Source organism: Globicephala melas, chromosome 20, assembly GCF_963455315.2.
Source record: "Globicephala melas chromosome 20, mGloMel1.2, whole genome shotgun sequence".
Classification (NCBI taxonomy): domain Eukaryota; kingdom Metazoa; phylum Chordata; class Mammalia; order Artiodactyla; family Delphinidae; genus Globicephala; species Globicephala melas.
Window position 1 is genome coordinate 19686301 of NC_083333.1, and position 14017 is coordinate 19700317.

A 14017-nucleotide genomic window follows, 5' to 3' on the forward strand; every position below is an offset into this window, starting at 1 on the left:
GGGAAGGAAAAAGGAAAAAGAGGAAAGAAGGAAGGGAGGAGGAAGTCAGTCCTGAGCTCCAGATCCGTCAGTGCTTCTGTGGCGACTCCTGTGAGCTAGCCTGCCCAGGCCCCTGGCCCAGGCAGAAACAGCGCAAAGCTGGGCCGGGCCGCAGGGCCCGCCCATGCCCTGGGACTCCTCTAGCTCAGCGACGGGTCTCCCTGCCCCCCACGCCGTGAAAGGGGGCGTGACGAGCCCCACAGACACCCTCAGGCCCCAGGCACGAGGCCATCAGCCCCCGAAGGCCTTCGGCAGCAGGGCAACCAGGGCTCGGCCGTGTTTTCAGGCAAAGAGCACGGCTCTGCGGTCCCCGCACAGGCACTGCGGGACCCGCTGGGGTGGGGGGCAGGGGCAGCCTTGCCCGTGGTGCGTGCCCACCCCGTGTCTGCACGCTCACTGCCTTGACTGTTCTGCCCTTTTACAGAGGGGCGAGGAGCTGAGTGTGAGCCCCCCACAGGGCAGCTCCTTGTGACGGATGCCGCAGCGGCATGGACGGCCCTCGCCAAGAATTCCCAGTTTAGAGGAAGGCCCCTTGGGGCACGATAAGGAAATGGGGGTGCCCAGGTCCCCTCTGCAACCTGCGTGGCCCCAGAAGCCGGGTCGGGCCCTGCCCAACTGTAGGGAATCTACTAGTGGGCAGTGGCGGCCCCTGGCTGCCTGCTGTGCCCTGGGCAGCCTCAGAGACAACTCCCTGGGCCCACAGCCTCTCTAGCCCCCAGGGTCAGGCCCTGGTCAGGGAAGTGGCCCAGCGTGGGCCGGAGCTGCTGTAGCTCCCGCAGGGACCTGGGAGGGAGGGGCGAGGAGGAAGCTTCTGTTCCCCAGCGGGGGCCCTGGGGCCATCCCACTCGCTCACCCAAGGTTCTTTTACGACCTGGTTTTCTGATTTGCAGCTGCAGGGAAAAAACTTTAAAACCCAACCCACTCAAGGCCTGGGAACGAGGAAGGAGGGGAAAGTTACCTGAGTCAGGAGGCCGGGGATGGGGGTGTCCCAGGAGGAACGGAATGGTGGGACCACCTTGTGCTCCCCATGTGCTGTGGGTGATGGATACTAAACAGGACACCTTGATGAAAACGATCGATCAGTCAGGCCCACTGCTCTCCTGTGGGGTCTATTGAATCCCAAGAGCCTGGCCTAAATGGGGGGAGGGGGTGTTTCCAAGGACTCCCCAAGACAAGAGAGCCCAGGGCCCCCAGGCCTCTGGGCCAGGCACCAGGAGAGGTCAGCTTGGGGCAGAGGGGGCCCATCCCAGGCATAAGGAATCCCAAAGAACAAGTCAGCCCCCACCCCAAAGTACGGCGTCTCAAGACCACCCTCTGTGGGCAACAACCATCCTCGTTCACGGGCACCCACGGGAGAACCCCACAAGGATCCAGCACACCCCTCTCTGCAGGGCTGGAGGTCCTGAATGTTCAGACAAGTTATGGGGTGAGAAGGGGAGAAGCAGGAAGACAGCCGGGCTCCTTAGCTGAGGCTAGGGACCGCGGGGCAGGGGGAGGTCCGGGGCTCTTTGGAGGACGTGTGAATGGGGGGGCAGAGGCTTCTGGTCTCTCCAGGGGTCTGGAAAGCCTCCCCTCGAAGCCCACCAACGCTGCCTCTTCCAAGGACCCAGCGGCGGAGACAGCCAAGACCTACTAAGCCCCCAGAAAGAGAGCCTCCCCTCAGGGTCAACCCACCAGGAGAACGCGCTGCCCCGCCCCGGGCATCACCGCTGTCCTGGGCACCATCCGGGCGCCGCCTGCGGAGCTCTCAGCCCGGCCGCCTCACCCCTGCCCCATAGTGCAGTTTCTGGGATGTGAGGGTCAGCTGAGCCGGAGGGGCCCACGGCCCAAGGGGTGAGGGCAGATGGCCAGCCGGACCCCTCCCCGCCGTGAGGTGTGGGGCAGCAAGGATTCGGCGCAGCCGAGCTGTTGGCACTCACGAGCCCTCCAGGGGAGGCTGGCGGGTGGGGGGCCCACCCTGCTATCGGCTCCACACCCATCAGTCTCGTGCACAGTGGTTGCTTTTACGTCATTTTATCCACCACTCCCCAACTCTGTCAAATGAGGAAAAGAAAATGCTGGATGCACACAGCTAAGAGGGCTGGGGTCAGCGGCCCCCAGTTTCAAGGTGAAGGAGCTGGTCCAGAGGCTGGCATGGGGAGCTGCCCCATGCCCCGCTGGTCTCGCGGGTGACTGCACAGTGCAGGTGACAGAGGATCTGTTTGCTGGTTTTCAGGGGAGGCAGAGAAGGCAAGGAGCGAGCCTAACCTCTCACCCCAGTCCTGTCCTGGACACCCCACGTGCCCCACCCACCGTGACTTCCCGGGGAAGAGGACGTACCAAGGTGCCCAGCTGGTGGTCAGTGTGGCACCTCCCGGGGCCTCAGGGCCTTTACACCGCCTTTTCCTCTGCTGGGAATGCCATTCTCAGGTACCACGTGGCTCCTCTGGCCCCCCCGGGCTCCCCTTTGCTCACGTCACCTCAGGTGGCCGACCCTTAACCACTGTTGGAAACCCACACTCCACCGCCCCCCCGTCCCCCCCACTTCTCCAAGGTAACAAGTCATCTGGCTGGCTGGCTGGCTGGCTTTATTACTGCCTCTCCTCTTCAGGAAGTAAGTTCCACAAGAGCAGGGATTTTGCCTGTTTTGTTCACAGCCATATCCCCAAGTCCCTGAACAATAACTGTTTGTTGAATGTATATTGTTTAAAATGTCACATGGGGGACTTCCCTGGTGGCGCAGTGGTTAAGAGTCCGCCTGCCAATGCAGGGGACACGGGTTCGAGCCCTGGTCCGGGAAGATCCCACATGCCGCGGAGCATCTAAGCCCGTGTGCCACAACTACTGAGCCTGCGCTCTAGAGCCCGTGAGCCACAAGTCCTGAAGCCCACGCACCTAGAGCCCCTGCTCTGCAACAAGAGAAGCCACTGCAATGAGAAGCCTGTGTGCCGCAACTAGAGAGAGCCTGCGCACAGCAGCGAAGACCCAATGCAGCCAAAAATAAATAAATAAATAAAAATGTCACGTGGGACTTCCCTGGTGGTCTAGTGCTTAAGACGCCACGCTTCCACTGCAGGGGGGCACAGGTTCGATCCGTGGTCGGGGAACTAAGTAAGATCCTCCATGCTGCGCGGTGCAGCCAATAAATAAAATCCAAAGTCTAATTGTTGAAAAATAAATAAATAAAATGTCACATTATGCAAATTCCCAGAACGAGGTCGAGTGGAGGTGCAGAGCACATTTGGGTGGGGGTGAGGGGCTTGTGGCCACAGCTCCTCCTCAGTCACTTGACAAAGAAGATCTCCCTCGGGCCTGGCAGGTAACGCCCCCGTGAAGGGTGAGAAAGGAGGTAAAGTGCTCCAGCCCATCGCTGCCGGTGGGAAGGGGGGCCCAGGGTGCCACAGCCTCCACGTGTTTTATAGAAAGAGGAATCTCTCACTTTAAAAAATGTTATCTGGGCAGAAGAGCTAAACAGACATTTCTCCAAAGAAGACATACAGCTAGATGGCCAATAGGCACATGAAAGGACGCTCAACGTCACTAGTTATTAGAGAAACGCAAATCAAAACAACAAGGTACCACCTCACACCAGTCAGAAAGGCCACCATTAAAAAGTCTACAAATAACAAATGCTGGAGAGGATGTGGAGAAAAGGGAACACTCCTGCACTGTTGGTGGGAATGTAAGTTGGTGCAGCCACTATGGCGAACAGTATGGAGGTTCCTCAAAAAACTAAAAATAGAGCTACCGTATGATCCAGCAAGCCCACTCCTGGGCATGTATCCGGACAAAACTATACTTCGAAAAGACACACGCATCCGTATGTTCACAGCGGCGCTATTCACGATAGCCAAGACATGGAAACAACGTAAATAAAGAAGATGCGGTACGTGCATACAAAGGAATACTACTCAGCCATAAAAAAGAATGAAATAATGCCATCTGCAGCAACACGGATGGACCTAGAGATGATCACACTAAGCAAGAAAGAGAAAGACGAACAGCATACAGTATCACTTATATGTGGAATCTACAGTATGACACAAATGAACATGTCCACAAAACAGAAACAGACTCACAGACGTAGAGAACAGACTTGTGGTTGCCAAAGGGTAAGTGCAGATGGGGGAGGGATGGAGTGGGAGTTTGGGATTAGCAGATGCAAACTAGTATACATAGGATGGATAAACAACAAGGTCCTACTGTATCGCACAGGGAACTAGACTCCATATCCTTGATAAACCATAAAGGAAAAGAATATGAAAAATATATATAGGTATAATCGAATCACTTTGCTGTACAAAAGAAATTAATACGACATTGTAAATCAACTAGACTTCAATAAAATTTTTTAAAAAATGTTATCAACCAAGTAAAAACTTTTAACACCCCGGAGATCAAGAGAACTGGTCTTCGGGCTGTACTTGCTCACAAGCTCCTGGGGTCAAATGCAGATGCCACTTGGCCCCAGTGAGGCAGGGCCTTGTTGGGCACCTGGGGGATGCCTGGTGTGAAGGAGTGACAGCAGGAGCCCCCCCACCCCGAACTCTCCCTGGCCTCTGGGAGAAGCCCTGAGGTCAGCACGAACCAGTTAAGCTCTGGATGGAACCAAAGGGGAAGCACTGGGGGCCTGCGGGAGGGCGGCGCTGGGCAGCGGCGGTCCCATGGGGCCAGAGCGATGGGGGCTGCAAAGGCTGGGCGGCGGAAGGCCCGAGGCCCACAGAGGAGCCCGTAGCCTCCTTGAGAGCTCCGCCCCACCTTCCACGTTGCTGGGTCCCTGGTGGCCCTCATCAGTGGTAATTACGTAATGAATGGTCTAATGAGCCGGTTCACCTGTGCATCCCTCACTGGAAAGCAGCCTGATGAGGGCAGGGGCTTCATCTGTTGGGTCCTAGGCTCGAAGCCTAGAAACTGCCCCAAGTAGCTGCCTATTAAATGCTGCCTGGATGGGTGGGTGGATGAACAGATGGGTGAGGGTGCGTTACCTGACCCTCACCACAGCCCTGACGACAGGCCTGGAGGCCAGGACACGCGCAACAGCCAACCAGGAAGGGAAGATGGCGCTTATGTTCTGCCCTCCACAGCCCCCGGGTCACAGCCCTCTGTGCCCGAGCCCACTCGCTCGTCAAGCCCGTCTCCACTTAGCCTACGTGTGCACAGGGGCCAACCTGGGCGCTGAGGATACACAGGAAAATGCAATGGCTCCAGCCCTCCCGAGGCAGACAGACACAGACGAGGCTCTGGGGGCCGGGAGAGGAGGTGGTCAGGGCAGGCTGGAAGGAGGGGGCCCGCCCCATGGGAGGACCGGCCTGAGTGAGGTGGGGCGGGGGACTGAGCAGGTGCGGTGGCTGCAGTTACCGCCCCTCCCCCACCTCAGGTGGCCTGGCTGCTGCAGCCAATGGTCAGATGCCCACTGTCCTCATGGTACCAACCCCTGGCAATCCTGCAAAGTCACCCCCATTTGTCAGCTGCCTGCATCACTGCTCCCGGGGAAGGGCCACTCTCCCCCACTCTGGGAGGCCCACTGGTCTGTGGCCGGAGCTGGAGTGGGCTCTCCGACCTGTTTCCGACAGGGGTGCCTGCATGCCCCCCTACCGCCCGGCCAACAGGGCCAGCCGCTAAGAGCAGTGAGCCACCAGCAGCCACTTTCTGCAGAGCATATTGGAGGTCAAACCTCCCCCCTCGTTTTGCAGAGGGTTACTGGAAGCCCATAGAGGGGCAGTGACTTGTCCGGAAGGCCCAGCAGGGCTGAGATCTGTGCTCTGTGCCCCAGAATGGCCCCCCTGTCCACCAGAAAATGAACTCTGAGCTGGAGGCCAAAAGTGGGGGCCCAGATCCTCTTCCTGGACACCCAGTTTCCCAGGGGCCAGGGAACGGCCCCCTTCCTCAGCCCGGGCGGGAACCTCCCCTCCCTTCCCTGCCTCTGACACCCCCTCCCTCTCTGCAGCATGCTGACAGCCCCTCCCATCCCCCCTCCACCTGGGGGAGCTGGGGAATCGGCGCCCCCTCCCACTCCCAGCCCCCAGGGGAGGAAGCGGCCTGTCAGGCCGCCACGGCGTGTCAAATCCTCTCGCTGCCTAATTGTGAGAAGGCGGCGTTTAAAGAAACGCTTTTCTGGCCGCCTGCCACACCGCAAACTGCTTGGTATAATTTTATTATTAAGGAGAGAGAAAAAGAGGGAGGGGGTTATAGGAGAGACAGAGAGGAAGGGAGTGAGGAAAGGAAATTGCTTAGTCCGAGTCAGCTGGTGGAGTATTCTCAACGTGGAAGCGGGCCGGCTTTCCAGTTGGCAAGCTGACTCCGTTAATTGCGCATTCAGCCTCTACTTAGGGTAATTGAAACGAAGCGGGGCCCGGGTCTGACAGTTAGGGTCTGCGCCTCGGCCGTTAACCCTTCCGCCCCCGCCCTCGCGGCTCCCACGCACCCCGGGAGCGCGGGCGGCCGGCGTGTGCCCCAGCGCCGGCAGGGTTAACGCGGCTCGAGAGCCGGGCGCCGGCCGAGCGGGGGATGGGAACGAGGATGGGGAGCCGCGCGGGGTGTGCGGGGGCGTCTGCGGCCTCGCCGCCCCCCTGCAACAGATGTTTCAGGCGTGTAAGACAAAGGCAGAGCGCCTGCCGCTGCCGGGAGAAAATCCGCAGGACTCCCTCAGGGGCAGGTAAAATTTCACCTTCCATTTGTGTGCCCCCCGCCCGCCCCCGCCCGGTTTCCCGGCCTCTGCGCCAATCCGGAAAGCGCCACCAAAGACGCCGCGCCGCCGCCTCCGCCGCCCAACCCGCTGACCCCAGCAAGGTCGCGGCGACCTCGGGCTCCGCCAGACGCGCGCGGGCCCCTCCTGGGGCGCCCCCGGCCGCGGTCCCGCGATCGTAGGCGCCGGGAGCAAGGAAGGGGCGCTCTTCTCGCCACGAGGCGGAGGCGAGGTGGACGCCGCGCGCCTCTCTCCTGCCCGCGCTGGGACCCCGGGGGCTGCGCCCCTCCAGCCCCCATCATTCATCTCCCTGATTCCCGCTGTAGCCGCCCTCGGAAGTCAGCCGAGTGAAGCAGCTGTTCCTTGCACACTCCACTTGACCAAAGATGATGATAAATGAGGCCCGGGCCGCGTCGGGGACGCGGCGGCCGCCGCGAGGGGCGCGCAGGGCGGGGCGTACGACCCGCACCCCCTCCCCGCGCTCCGGGAAGGGCGAGGACGCGAAGGACAGACGGCGACGTGCAAAATCAAAGGCCCGCACTCCCCTCCCGGCGCCCCGCGCTGCCCCGGCGCCGGCGAAGAGAAGCCGGGCGGAGAGGTGCACCCCGAGCAGCGCGGCCCAGGCGGAGACCCCCCTTCTCACGGTGGCGCCGCCGCCCGGCCACCCCTTCGCACCCCGGCCCCCGGTGCCTCGGTCCCCACCGCGCCCTCGCCCCCACCCCCGCGCCTCAAACCGATTAACGCTCGTAAATAATGAATAATGGAGCGAAGCTTCCCTCGGCCGCGCGAGGCTGCGGGCGGGGCCGCCGCCGCCAGCTGCGCCCGGTCCCGGGGAGGGGGCGCCCCGGCCGGGCGCGGGGGCTCGGGCGCGCGGCCCCGCACACGTGCAGCCGCGGCGCGCAGGCGGGCACCCCGCCCGCCGAGGAGGGGGAATCCCGCTCTGCCCTCCCCAACGCCGCCACCTCCCCTGGAGTCCTCTGGCACCGAACGAGGCGAGAGAGCGCGCGCGAGCTTCCCAGCCGGAGAGGGTTATTTTTAACCTGTTCCCCTTTCCATTCCAGCCTCTCGGGTTTGCGCGCCCGCCTCCCCCCCCCCCGCCCCCCCAGCAGCCGAGGACGCGGGCTCCTCACCTCGCTCAGCGGCTCCGGACTCCGAGCGCCTCCCCCGGCCCGCGGCCCCCGCCTCTGCGCGGGCATAGCGCGGCGGAATCTCAGCCTGGAAAGGACCGATTAGCAGCCGCGTGCCTTTCTGCGAAATATTGGAACCGGCTGGGCTGGGGGCGGGGAGCCCGGCGCGCTAGTCCTCTCGCCTCCCTCCGCGCTCGCCTGGGCGGCGAGGCGGCTCGGCTCTCCCTCCGCAGATGCGGGGCGGCCGGGCCGGGGCGCCGAGCCCCCTCTGGATTTCGCCCTTCTCTCCTTAACGCCCACCCTTCTTCAGTCATCGAGGAAGCTGGCGCTTCTAACCCGCGGACCCTCGGGCAGCGGCGGCGCCAAGTGGTGCGCCGCCTGCCCCATCTCCAGCCCCCTCCCTAAGCCGCTCCAAACACACACACCGTTGACACAGCAGCGGCCTTGCACACCCACACCTTCAAGTCAGATCCGCCGGCCGGGCCAGGGCGCACCGAGGCCTCCTCCCGGGCTTGCCCTCCCTCAGGCCCACCCTCGCCCCTCCCTCCCGGCCCCTTCCCCAGGAGGCCCAGCAGCTCAGACCCCGACTCCTAACTCAGAGGCCTGAGGCACAGGAAGTTCACGTCCACTCCCATTACCCTGCTCTCCGAAAGGCCACCCAATCCAAACCCCAGCCTGTCCTTAGCCCCAGAGGAGCCGTCTGAACCCAGGAACCCCTGAGGGCTTCCACTGGCTCAGTCACTTGACATTTTGCAGAGTCTGCTCAGGCCCAATCCTGGAGACCCCCAGGCACAGACCACCCCCGACCACCTCCCTCCTGAACGAGGTGGGGGGCGAGAGAAAACCGCTGCAGAACAGAGGTGGGGACTGGAGGGCAGGGGCTGGGAAGAGAGGGAGCTGCCTGGCCCAGTGGCAGCAAAGAAAAGGGCCTATCTGGGAACGGGGGCCAGGTTTCTCCCCGGATTAGCTGAAGGGTGGGGGAGCCCAAGACCCCCACCCCGAGGAAGCAGCCAGTGGCCAGGGCTGCTGCAGAGAGGGAAGCCTGGCCAGCCGGGGTGGAGGCAGGGGGATGCCTGTGGAATCCAGATGTGAGGACAGCTGGTCTGGTGACACCCTAGGGCCAGCTGGGAGGCCCAGCCTGGCCTGCAGGGGAGGCAGTCTGCGGGCAGAGCGGGGCCCCCTGAGCACACGCAGGGCCTGGCAGGGCAGAGGGGGGTTCTCCAGGGGCTTCTCCCCTCAACCAGCCTGGACACAGGCTGGGCCTCCCTCAGATCTTGGAAGTTCTCGGTAACCCTCAGACGGTGGAAGTGGGTATAACAGCAGCGGCGGCACGGCGTGCCTGCCCCTCCTGTGGCCTTCGTAGACTGTACTTCTGACCCTCAAACTGCCCTTCTAGGAGGCAACGTGACCTCTCATTTCACAGATGTGGAGACTGAGCCGCAGAGCGGGACAGGGGCCGTGGCGGGGTGAGGGGGGCCCTCCCTGTTCCAGGGCGCAAGTATGACAGTGAAGCCCTGGTTCACTCCTTCGGAAATTTCAGAAAACTGGTTTTCTTGGGAGAAAGAAGGGGCAGGGGGCTTGGTGTGGTGAAGCGCTGTAGAGAAGTCACACTGCCTTCTCCCCACCCACGTCCCCCCCCTTCCCCCGCAGAACCAGCCACCAAGGCACCAGGCCCTACTGATGGGCTCAGGCAGGGCCTCATCTGCCGCCCAAATATAAACGTCACAAGGCCGTGTACCACTGCTCTTTACACGTGTGTAGCTGTAGTTACGACAAACACACTACAACTCCATGCAGGGCCTGGCAGCTTTGCGTTGCCCAAACAACGGACAGCTCCGATTTTGATATGAAAGGGGGTCTCCATCTCCAGACTGGCTTCTGGGTGGGGGGAGCCCTGCCAGATGAACAGCTGGGGCCACCTTGTGCTCTGGACTTCCCCGCCGCCCCCTCTGCTGGGAAAGGAGCTTCCATTTCCGGGCGTGGCTTGGATGGATGGCCTGCTGCACACATCCCTCTCCCAGGGTCGGGGTGGATCCTGGGCAGCGCCCCCAGACACGTCGCCTGGTGACCAGAAGCACTGGCCTTTGGGGAGAGCACACCACCAGCGCTGATCTGGAGGTGGCCCGGGACCGCTCTTCTCAGGATGGAAAATATTTGCCTTTGGTTTTCGGCTGCCGCCTCGTCCTGGCTGACTTTCCTCCACACAGCCCTGAAACGTGGAGGTGCTGGAGGGTAGAAATGAGGTGAGGGCAGCTATCTGAGTCCAGCACCCAGCCGTTCTGAACAGCACTCTGTTTTTCTCATACTGTCTGCCCGTTTTCTGCACGCTGGTTGCAGCTAAAGGCTAGTTTCCCTCTTCCCAGGCCCAGCCCCCTCGGGCCTCACCTCCAACTAAACCAGACCCTTCCAGATCTCCCTCCCCACCCCAGCTTCCGGGTCCCTCAGCATCTGGGGGAAAGTGCCTCTCCCAGCTATACACAGCTAACTCGGCCCGACCCAGAGAGCCTGGTTCTGGAAAGCTGCAGGAGAATCCCTCCTGGCTGGCTCTGCGGTGGAAGAGTGGCAGTCGCCTCCCGAGACCAGACCAGAGCTCCAGAGAGATGTCACATTCACGCTGGCCAGGCCAGCCAATGGTGATGGCTCACAGGCGGCTGGCTGTGTGGCCTTGGGGCACCTGCCCCCGCTCCATCCCCACCCTGACTCTCAATACCTAGGCCCTGATGCCGCACAGCTCTGCACACTGTCTGCTGGTGGCCTTGGGCAGCTCACTTCACCTCTCTGAGCCTCAGGCTCCTCAGCTGGAGCTGCTCTGACCCCACACGGATGGGGGGGGCGGGCCGCAAGGCTGGCGGAGACGCTGTGCTTGGTGCCCGGTGGAGGTTTCACGAGGGGCAGCAGCTTCCAGCGCCCCAGCGCCATCCACGGGGCGAGGGCCGGACCTTGCTCTACCTCCACCTCCCGGGGAGCAAAGTGGGGGGCCAGAGCGGGTCCTCGGGAAGGGCCCGGGGAGGGCCTCCGGGACTGAGGGTTAAGGTCTGCCCACGGACTGTTTCCTGGCTGGAGTCCCCATGTGTGTCCTACGCTGCAGGGCGTGTCTTAGCGAGATGGCGTCTGCTGAGCTGGGTCCAGAGTGATTCTAACAAGCTCCCAGGCGAGTGTGTCTGCCGGCCTGGGAGGCCGGGAGGCTGGGCTCAGCCAGGGGCTCCGGGTCCCGTCCTGTCCGAGGAGGGCCGTCCAGGACCAGGGACCAGGCTGTGGCTCGGCGTTCCCGAGCCCTCTGTCTCAGAGCCGGGGTCCTGCAGCGGCCTGGGCAAGCCCGGGACTCTGAATTCAGCCCTGTTTCCTGGCAGCGACGCAGCGATGAAAGGGCAGCTCACGCTGCTGAACCCACTGTCACTTCAAGTCCAGGCCTGATTCCACCCTTTCCCCTGATGGTTCCTGAACACTCTCCCCTTCCCTGACCCCTTCCGAGGGGCCAAGATATCTGGACCCCAGCATAGACCCCAGGGGCTGCAGTCCTGGGAGGACAGGGCTCACCCACACTGTTCTCACCGCCCCACGGGCCCGGCGCTGACCTAATAAGCACTTTCACCAACAAACTTCATCCTCACGCCAGTCCCGCGGGCTGGGTCGCATGATCGTTCTTGTTTCACAGATGACAGCACTGAGCCCAGAGACCATACCCCGCAGGAGGGAAGAGGCCTGCAGGGGCTGGACTCTGGCTCTCCCCGGCCTGGCCCCCAGACGCGCCAGACCTTGGAGGATTTCTTCTGGGGAAACCACCTGTTTTGGCCCCACCAGCACAGGTATGCATGCGGCGTCTGCATCTCCCCTGGCCAGCAGCTGCCCCTGCTCTAGTTAGGGATGTGTGGGTAAGCTGGTACGGTCTCTTAGAGAGCTTTTTGGCAATCTGGACCCAAATGGAAGCTAGACGTGCCTCCTGACCCAGCAGTCCTGCCTACAGCCAGGCCCAGAGTCATCTGCACAGGTTAACTGCAGCATCGTTTGTAAAGGCCAAAGACCGGAGATCCCCTAAATGTCCCTGTGAAGGGGCTGAGGGAAACACACGTGGGGAATTCCATACAGTGGATACGAGTGAGGAAGGGCTTCGTGTGTGAATAGGGTGCCGCCTTCAAGTCGGGCGAGAAAAGCGCAGCGTAGAAAGTGTGCAGAGATGCCCCATCTGTACAAAAGAGGAGAGTGGATTCGAGTTTTCTTTTTTTACCGTTAGCATGTGACACCAACTTAAGAATTTAAAACTTGGGACTTCCCTGGTGGTCCAGTGGTCAAGAATCCGCCTTCCAATGCAGGGGGACACGGGTTACAGCCCTGGTCAGGGAACTAAGATCCCACATGCCGCGGGGCAACTAAGCCCACGCGCCGCAACGAAAGATCCTGCGTGCCGCAACTAAGACCCGAAGCAGCCAAAAAAAAACAAAGAGCGAGAGAGAATTTAAAACTTATGCTATGGATACATATCTGCTCTCCGGGCTGGCTCTGCAGGATGGCTGGAGAGCATGCCTGGTGTCGGGCTCCCATCTGGCATGGCCGCTTTCCAGCTGCTGGACTGCAGAAGCCCAGGGGCCAGCAGCAGGAGGGGAGGAACCCAGCAGCCGATGTCCACATCCTGAAGTGGACAGCAGAGGGGTCCTCCCCTCATCCTACAGATGAGAAAACCGAGGTCCCACCTGAACCCCCATAGAGGCCACGTCCTCCCGCTTCCTGGTGCACGGCCTTGGGGACACACAAGCCAGGACTGGGTCAAGCCCTGAGCTGCGGAGGCAGCTGCCGCCACCAGGGCCCTTATAAACGGGGCCCGGGGCTCACGGGGGCCGCTCCTGGTCAGTGGGTCACCGAACTTCCCACTCCATTTCTCCCAGCACCGCGCTTCCCTTCGATCATCAAAACACTTAGAGGCAAAGGCCACTCTGGCTCCGGGGGCCCTGCGACTGTGGGCTGTGAGGGCATGGCTCATGGGGACCCAGTCCAGGAACGCTGGGCCAGTTCCCGGCTGAGCCACCCGTGTGCCGTGGGGCTGGGCCTCTGTTTCCCCGGCTGTGAGGAAGAGTGGGGGTCCGTCCCTCAGAGGGCGATGTGTCAAGGGACAGGGCCTGGCAGAGCAGGGCCCAACAAGCAAACTGCCACTTCTGAAAGGTAAACATTTCTATAATTTTATGTAACAGAGGGAAAGTTCAGGAAAATCCCTGACTGGTCCTAGTGCTGGCTACAGAGCTGGGGCCAAGAAGGTGGGGAGCTCCTCGGGGTGACAAGAGCAGCGGTGCCTGCCATGCCGGCAGAGGCCCGGCGGGCAGTGGCCAGCCGGAGCAGGGCCCGGCCGTCTGGGTTCCCAAGCTGGCACGTTGGGCAGAACAGACCTGGCCGGCTGGCTGGAAGCCCCTGCAGCCCCAGGCCCATGGAAAGAGGTCTCAGAAAGGCCTCTGCGTCCGCCCTTCTCTAGGCTGTTTTTTCCAGACCAGAGCCTCCCATGTCTTTGGAAAGAGCATCGAGTGCCCAAGGTTGCCGCTGACTCACTGTGTGACCTCAGGTGAGTCACCCCACCTCTCTGGGCTTCCATTTCCTCGCTCGTAAGACAGGGCAAGTGATAAGTGCCCACCTCACAGGGTTGAGCAAAGACCCAATGAGAAAACGGACATAAAAGTGCTTTGTCATCATCACCCTCGTAGCTAATTCTAACATGATGCTTACGTGTGCAGAGCCCTGTTCTAGGAAGCAGTCAACGTATTTTTAACTCCTCTTACAGATGAGGCAACAGAGGCACAGAGAGGTTAGGGCACTTGTCCAGAGTCGCACAGCTTGTGAGGGGCAGAAGCACCGTGACAGGAAAGTACCGTGAGGGATGATATTATTATTATAATTCACGGCTGTGGGTCAGGCCAAGGATGGGCAAGCTTCAGGCTGTTCCCGAGGCAGCGCTGGCCAGCCCAGAGGGGTCACGTGCGGGGCAGAAGGGCCCTACATCACACCCGAGCGGGAGCAGGGGCTCAGAGGGGGCTTCCCGGAGGCTCGCCCTCACCGGGTCCGAGTGGCGTGAGACCTTGCGGGCCGTGGTGGGGTCTGGAAGTGTCAGGCACAAGCGCCCACAGAGCTCAGCAGGCAGTTCCAAACGCTGGTGGGGAGAATGGGTGACAGACTCGGGGTTCCCCAGAGCCCCCCAGGGCTGCCGCGC

At 61.7% G+C, this 14017-nt stretch overlaps 1 protein-coding gene across 7 annotated transcripts in view; it reads right to left on the reverse strand.

The window, feature by feature from the left end:
- Positions 1-14017, reverse strand: part of RAI1 (retinoic acid induced 1) — a 105068-nt gene that overhangs the window by 16956 nt on the left and 74095 nt on the right. Inside the window, exon 1 of one of the 7 annotated variants that reach the window (XM_060291010.1) lies at positions 7834-7922. The exons of the other annotated variants lie outside the window; for them this stretch is intronic. The gene's annotated coding sequence lies outside the window, so the exon portion shown is untranslated. Of the gene's footprint in view, positions 1-7833; positions 7923-14017 lie in introns of those variants that run through there. 7 annotated transcript variants of the gene reach the window in all.